Raw genomic sequence first — 8,086 nt, forward strand, 5'->3', positions numbered from 1 at the left:
GTATACATTGGAGAAGGCAAGGGCACCCCACTCCAGTACTCTTGCCTGGAAAATCCCATGGACGGAGGAGCCTGGTAGGCTGCAGTCCATGGGGTCGCGAAGAGTCGGACATGACTGGGCGACTTCACTTTGACTTTTCACTTTCATGCATTGGAGAAGGAAATGTATATATGTCAATTCCAGCATCCCAGTCCATTCCCCTCTGCCCCATGTCCCCCCTTGATGTCTGTGTCTCTATTTCTGCTTTGCAAATAGTGTCATTATTAACTAAAGTCCACACTTCATTTGGATTTCTTTAATTTTCCTGACACCCCTTTCTGCCCCAGGATGCACACAGCCCCACAGGACACTGAGTTGTCACATCTACATCTACACTGAGGTTTTTTCAGTCTCTCCGTCTGCAGAAACCATTTCTCCCTCTGGGGATAGGTTCTTCGGGGCTGTTACCAGTGGCAGTTTTGCAGATGGTAAACTGCCCTGTCTAGAATGATCGGAAAATAGTTTGCTCACCAGGTCAAGATCTTTAGGATCCCTTTTGCAACCAAGATTGATAAAGAGCTTCTAAACTTGCTAACAGAGGTTAGCCCATGGATTTTTCCCAAGGTGTTGAGAAAGCAGCAGCCCCTTCTCTGAATCTGAGGGAAGTGGTGTCTCTGGTGGCGAGGTTCTGTGTAGTGGATGGCCTGGGGTTGGGGGCAGCTGGGGGCTTTCTGTTAGGACCCAGGATCCCATTTCCCTTTTCACTGGTGCCTCCATGTGAGGCCTGGTGCCATCTGCTCACAGACCGTCTTCCAGTCTGGGGGTCGAAAACTCCAGCCTCCAACCTCTGGGCTGGATCCAAGTCACCTGGGTTAGTAAATGTCGTTTGTTTTTGTTTTTGTTTTTTGCTGGACCTTGAGGTGTGTGGGATCTGAGTTCCCTGACCAGGGATCAAACCTGCACCCTCTGTGTTGGAAGTATGGAGTCTTAACCACTGAACTGCCACAGAACTCCAAAAATCAGATTTTTTTTTCCTCCAACCATACAACATATGCAACTTTAATTCCCCAGCCAGGGATCGAACCTGCATCCCCTGCTTTACTGGCACAGAGCCTCGCCCACTGGTCCACGACTGGCTGGGTTCAGTAGTAGCGACAGTGACCAAAAACATTTGCCACCTGGTCCTTCACAAAATCACTCTGCTGAGTCCTAGCCTTGTCAACAAAGCAGTTACTAGATGTTCCAGGATTGTGAAAAAGTTCCAATGATAAAGAAGTGATCCGCTATGAACAATATGCCAGGACTGATTTATGCATTTGCTAGATATTCACTTGTTTAATCCAAGAACCCCACCCGCTCAGGGGGTGCCACCCTCACCCCCACCTTGAAGATTTGGAAACTGAGGCCCTGGGGGAGTTAGTCGTTTACGAAGTTGGGGTAGAATGAAACCATACTGCCTGTGAGATTCGGGAATATTTGTCCCCACCCACCGCCTTCCGGGGGATGGACAGAAGCTATTTTAATTTTGAGAGGAAAAAGAAATCCGTGCATACACATTTTTTTTTAATTTGTCAAAATTGATCCTCTTCCCAAGTCAGTTGCCTGTGCCTCCATACAGGACAGTGCCAGGAGGTGGGAGGTCTGATAATCAATGCTTGGCTCAGCAGGTGATCTGTCCCCAGGGGGACACTAGTGATGTCTGGGCACATCTGTGTTTGCCACACTGGGGGGCTCCTGACATTGAGTGGATGGGGGGCAGGGAGGTTGTCCACACCGCACAGCTCCCAGGACGGCCCTGCATGGAAGATGATGTGCCCGGTGTCTGCAGGGCTGGGGACGGAGACCCTGTGTTCATTATGAAAAATCTTGAGTTTGGTCCCTGCTTACATCATGTTGTTGTGTAGTCACTAAGTCATGATTGACTCTTTTATGTGACCCCTTGGACTGTAGCCCTCCAGGCTCCTCCATCCATGGGATTTCGCGGGCAAGAATACTGGAGTGGGTTCCCATTTCCTTCTCCACGGGGTCTTCCCAACCCAGGGATTGGACCCACGACTCCTGCGTTGGCAGGTGGGTTCTTTACCAGTGAGCCACCAGGGAAGCACAAGCAGAACAAACCTCCAGTGATTAGAGAGTAAAGCAGGGAGATGCTGAGATTTCCCTGGTGGTCCAGTGGTTAAGACGCTGAGCTTCCAATGCAGGGGTCTCAGGTTTGATCCCTGATCAGGGAACCAACCTACTTGCTGTGCAGCTTGGTCAAAAATAGGAAAGTGGGGAGACCCCACCCAGTGTTAGGTGGAGGAGGGTCGAGAGACTCAGGACACAGAGCCAGGGTCAGCACCCTCCTCTCCCTACGTCTGCTGGGCTCCTGGAGACCTTTAGCCCCTGAGTCAGCCCTCCGGGCCCTTTTGTCCCATTGGACTGGACTGTGCTGGCCCCTGATCTGGGTCAGTCTCAAGATTTTGGAGTGGTGTGTCCAGCCCAGGCACTTCTCCAAGAGACTTTGAGGGCTCAGGGCTGGGAGCTCAGATGGCAAGGCTCAGGCTGCCGTCCCCCACCCCAGGCTTCTCCTCCTGCCTCATTTGCAATCGGAGCTCCTCGGGGTGACACATTTAGATGGTTGCTGTGGTGATGAGTGAAGGCTGGGGTGATAACTGCAGTGCAGGTCTATATCAAGCCTCCAGTGAGGCAAGGTGTTCCTGCCACACGCTGGTGGGATGTCATGTGGGGAGGGAAGGGGGTGCAGACATCCCAGGCCCACCAGCTTGGTTCCCAGGAGTGGGATGTATACCCCAGGCAGGGGGGCTTCCTGTTGCCAGATGCTGAGTCCCTGCTGTGCCTGTCCATGAGGGACGAGCTTGGAGCAGGGATCTCAGTGGGGGTGATCTCACCTCCCAGGGGACTCTGGACCACGTCTGGGGACATCTGTGCTTATTACAACTGGCAGGTGGCTCCTGGAATGAGAGGTGGGGCCAGAGAGGCTGTTCTACCCACCACAGTGCCCGGAAGGACACCCCGCCCTCTAGCAAGGAATGACCAGCCTCCACATCAGTAGCACTGAGGGCAAGACCCTGCTTTATTTTTTATTTATTTCAAAAAATATTTATTTGTTTGTTTGTCTATTTAGTTGGCTGCACAGGGTGTTAGTTGCAGCATGCAGAATCTTTAGTTGAAGCAGGTGGGATCTGGTTCCCTGACCAGGAGTGGAACCCGGGGCTCCCTGCATTGGGAGCACAGAGTCTTAGTCACTGGACCACCAGGGAAGGCCCAAGACCCTGCTTTAGAGGGAAGCAGATCAAAGTAGTGGACTTATTTGGTCTCAGAACCAGGCTATGGCATCTCTTGATAATCTGTGAATCCCAAAGGCTTCATTTTCTCATCCTAATTGTTCTACTGCTCCCCCCTTGTTGAATTTACCAAGTCCCTTCAGGCTCTTATGTCTCCCAGATGATCAGATCTATAGATGGGGGAAAAACCAGAAAGTGAAAAATCCAGTGCTGTTGGTTGCTTGCCATTAGAGAATTGTAGTGGTTGAAAAAGAAAAATAATGTGGAGTTGTCAGGTGGATCAGCCTGGATGACAGGTATATCAGTTATCTCTTGCTGTGTAACAGATGACCCTGAAGACTTATTTTATTTTTTATTTTATTATATTTTATTTCATTATTTTGACTCTGCTGGGTCTGCATTTCAGTGCATGGGCTCTCTAGTCGTGGCCTGTGGGCTCAGTTGCAGTCTGTGGGACCTAGTTCCCTGTCCAGCGGTGGAACCTGGGCCCCCTGCATTGGGAGCACAGACTCCTTGCCACTGGACCACCAGGAAGTCCCTGAAAGCTTAGTGTAAACCACCAGTTTTCACTCTCTCACAGTTTCTGTGGGCTGGGAGCTTGGAAACAGCTTCCCTTGGTGGTTCTGGCTCAAGGTCCCTCGGGAGGTTGTGGAGCACGTGTCAGCCGAGGGCTGCCTCCTCCGAAGGCCCAGTGGGGTCAGAGGAGCAGCTTCCAGGATGGTGCCCCACGTGGTCCCTGTCCATGGTGCTGCTTGAGCTTCCTCACTCCATGGTGGCTGGCTCACTGAGTGCCGGCAGAAGCCACACGTCTTTTATGACAGATCTTAGAAGTGACCTGCTGTCACTGCAGGTGATCACGCAGAGCTTCCCTGACCCCAAGCGGGAGGAGAACTGATCCCAAGTGGCAAGTGGGAGGAGACAGCAAGTAGGACATGAACTGAATCTCTGGAGGCTGGCGATGTTGGAAACGCTGCCACAGCAGGTGAACGGAGCTCTGGACATCAGGATAGGGGGCATTAAGTTACTTGCCCAATGTCCCTAAAAAACAAAAACAAACAAACAAACAAAAAAACGGTGCACCACTGCCACCAAAGGAGAAATGCTCTGTGGAGAGACTGTCTCAGTGATTTCACCAGGAATTAGGGTTGCGGTCCGTTCCCAGGCAATCCAGGGGGAATTGCAGTTTCTGGAACCCTACTTGGGACACCTGTGCCCACTTACTTCAGCTGCTTTCACCCTCCTCCCCACAAAGCTTTGGCCTCAGAAACAGAGTGGAGGGACTTCCCTGGAGGTCTCATGGCTGACTCCATGCATCCAATGCAAGGGGCCTGGGTTGGGGGACTAGATCCCACATGCCATAACTTAAGACCCAGCCAAATACACAAAATATTAAAAAAAAGAGAGAGAGGGAGATTAAAAAAGAATGGGTGGAGAACAGATTTCTTCTGTCTCATTTCTGCGTTTGCACGCACCTTGGAGCAGAGGGAGGAAGAGGCGCCCGGCCGAGGCTGCAAGGCAGGAGGTGGAAGGGATGGAATCTCTCCAGGCAGAGTGGCAATGGGAATGGTGAGGGTGAGAATGGTGAATGGGCGGGAAGGAAAGAGGTTGCCTCCTGCCCTCAAAATCTGCAGAAATCGGCTCAGCACCAGCCAGAATATGCTTTCCACTGGCCAAATGGAATTTGGGAGTAATCCCAGGGCACATTCTATTAGGCCCTTGTCTGATCCGCCCATAAGTCCTCCCTGGTCCCCTGGCCTGGGGACAGCTTTGGAGTAGCTAATCCAGGCTGGAGGGGCCAGGAGGTCTTGATCTGGGCAGTTTGTGATCCTGTTATGATACTGGCAGGGGCCTTGGGAGAAACGTAGAAATCCGCTTGGCGGGACTGACCAGCTTGTGTCTGGGTCTGGGTTCACAACAGCCTGACCCACCTGCTGGTCATGTGTGTGTGGAGCCTCCACCCGAGCTACGACAGCCTCACTCTTCCTTCCCTCCCTCCTTTCTTTTCCTCTTCAGAATTCCTGGTTCTCAGTATAACTCTCCCAATTCATCCCACTTTTTTTTTTCCTTCTTTTTTAAAAATTTTATTTATTTACTTTTGGATGCGCTGGGCCTTCACTGCTTTGTGAGGGCTTTCTCTAGTTGCAGCGAGCGGGGGTTACTCTCTAGTTGTGGTGCACGGGCTTCTCATTGCGGTGGCTTCTTGTTGCGGAGCGTGGCTTTAGGGCGTGTGGGCTTCAGTAGTTGCAGCACCTGGGCTCAGCAGTGGCGGTTAGTGAGCTCTAGAGTGCAGACTCAGTAGTTGTGGTTCATGGGCTTAGTTGCTCCTTGCCGTGTGGAATCTTCCCAGACCAGAGATGGAACCTGGGTCCCCTGCATTGGCAGGTGGATTCTCAACCACTGGACCACCAGGGAAATCCAATTCACCCAGCTTTTAATAGGCTGATTTTTAGAGTACTTTAGGGTTATAGAAAAATTGAGCAGAAAGTACAGGGAGTTCCTATATACCCCCTCCACACACACAGGCACACACACCCACACACACTTTTCTCTATTATTACCATCCTGCATTAGTGTAACTCAGTTATACTTGATGAGCCAATATCCATATATTATTACTTAAAAAAATTTTGTTTATTTACTATTTATTTGGATACACCAAGTCTTAATTGCAGCACATGGGATCTAGTTAACTGACCAGGGATGGAACCTGGGGCCCCTGCATTGGGAGCACAGAGTCTTAGCCACTGGACCACCAGGAAAGTCCCCGTATGTTGTTATTAACCAAAGTCCATAGTTGACATCTGAGTCTAGTCTTGGTGCCATGTGTTCTGTGGGTTCGGACAAATGTATCCATTATCAGTCATTTCACTGCCTCTGGGCCCTACCTGTTTATCCCTCCTCCCCACAACCCCCAAAACCACTGATCCTTCTAGTCTCCAGAGTCCTGCCTTTTTCAGAATGTCTCACATTTGGAATCATAGTGTATAGTCTTTTCAACCTTTTAACGAGTTAATCAGCTGTTTTGGCTGCACTGTGGGGCATGCAGTATCTTAAGTTTCCCGAACAGGGATTGAACCTGAGCCCCCCTGCAGTGAGAGCACTGAGTCTTAACCACTCGACCACCATGGGAGTCCAGTGTGTGGCCTTTTCTACTGGCTGCTTTCACTTGGTGACTTGTATCTGAGGTTCCTCAGTGTCTTTCCCTGCTTCATAGCTCATTTCTATTTTAGCGCTGAGTAATATTCCTTTGAATGTAGGTCCTCTTTTGTGTATATATTCTTAATAGTCAGCACCCACAAACTCACCACTGAGCACAAAAACCAGAGCCTCGCCAGTTCTCTTCTGTTCCTGAGACCCTCCCTATCCAGCCCACCCACCTGGCTCCGGTCTCCAAGACAGCCAAGGTGGAATCTCATGTCACATTTCGCATCCTTTGTTTAATTCTGTCTTGTTTACATGTACTCCTTAACAGCATACTTTGAGTAGATTTTTACTCCTAAAAATCTATTTTAGAAAGGTGAGTTGTTTTTAACTTTATAAATAGGCTATCATGCTCCATTGTACTCTCTTGGGATCTACTCTTAAATGCAAAGTTCCAGGACTAGATTCACTCATGTTGTTAGGTATTACAGTGTGCAGTTGGCAGAATAATGGTCCCCCCAAAGATGTTCATGCCCCAGTCCCCAAAACCTGTGTGTCACCGTATGTGGTAAAAGGATTCTGCAGATGGGAATAAGTTAAGGCCCCGAGGATGGGGTCAAGCCTGGATCCTCTGCAGGGGCGGGGGGTGCCCAGTGTCATCACAAGGTCCTTATAAGAGGGAGGGGGCGGGTCAGAGGCAGAGAGAGACAGGAGATGCTGTGCTGCTGACTCTGAGGATGGAGGGAGGGGCTGTGAGCCAGGGATGCGGCGCCTCTAGAAGCTGGAAAAGGCAAGAGCTTGTGCTTCCCTGGAGCCTCCAAAAAGACTAGCCCTGCCCAGGCCTGGATTTAGCCCCATGAGGCCCAGCCTGTATTGGAGTCCTGACTGTAGGGCTGTGAGATGAGGGCTCAGCTAGGCTGAGGATGCTATGTCCTGGCTCTGACCATCCCACTCCTGCTTGGCGTTGCGTGTCAGGCCTCCTGCCCCTGGACACCAAGCCATTCCAATCCACCTCCACATAATGGTCAGGGAACACAGTACCCAGGGTGGGCCTCTCCCAGCACCACACAGCTCTGTGTGGGGCCAGCACCCTCTCCCCATACCCACCGGGCTCCTCAGGCTGTGCTCTTGGCACCAACTGTATTGTGCAGAATCCCCAGAACTAGCGAGATCCCATCATGGGCTGGCTTGGTGATGGTGGCATGGACTGCGTGGCAAGCAGAACACCTGCGGCTCCTCCTGTCTAGGATCTCGTGTCTCCCTGGGAGCCTCAGCTTTGAACCATGTGATGCTGATGAGTGCGACAAAGGTGTCTTGGGATTAGTGTGATGGTTGCAGAACCTGTGAGTCTCCTGAAAGCCGTCAAACTGGATATTCTATAGCAGGTGAATTCTATCTTAATTTTTTAAAAAGAATAAAAAAAGGAAAGCATGTGGATGAGGTGGGGCTCACAGGTTGTAAAAAGTTTTATTCAGGGGACTTCCCTGGTTGCCCAGTGGTTAGGACTCCATGCTTCCAAGACCGAGGCATAAGTTTGATTCCTGGTGGGGAACTGAGATCCGAAAGCCATGCAGTGCAGTCAGGGAAAAAAAAAGTGCCGCCCTCAACAAGAGTGTGCGATCGTCCTATCCTCTTGAGTCCCTGATTGCCACTGTTGTGAGCCTGGCCTCTTTCCTTGC

At 50.8% G+C, this 8,086-nt stretch overlaps 1 non-coding gene across 1 annotated transcript; it reads left to right on the plus strand.

Moving 5' to 3' along the window:
- Positions 1–2,137: 2,137 nt before the first annotated feature.
- TRNAG-UCC (transfer RNA glycine (anticodon UCC)) lies at positions 2,138–2,210 on the plus strand. Its single transcript has one exon. It is a non-coding gene; the product is annotated as a tRNA-Gly (tRNA).
- Positions 2,211–8,086: the final 5,876 nt, after the last annotated feature.

The sequence above is a fragment of the Capricornis sumatraensis genome, chromosome 9 (assembly GCF_032405125.1).
Source record: "Capricornis sumatraensis isolate serow.1 chromosome 9, serow.2, whole genome shotgun sequence".
Classification (NCBI taxonomy): domain Eukaryota; kingdom Metazoa; phylum Chordata; class Mammalia; order Artiodactyla; family Bovidae; genus Capricornis; species Capricornis sumatraensis.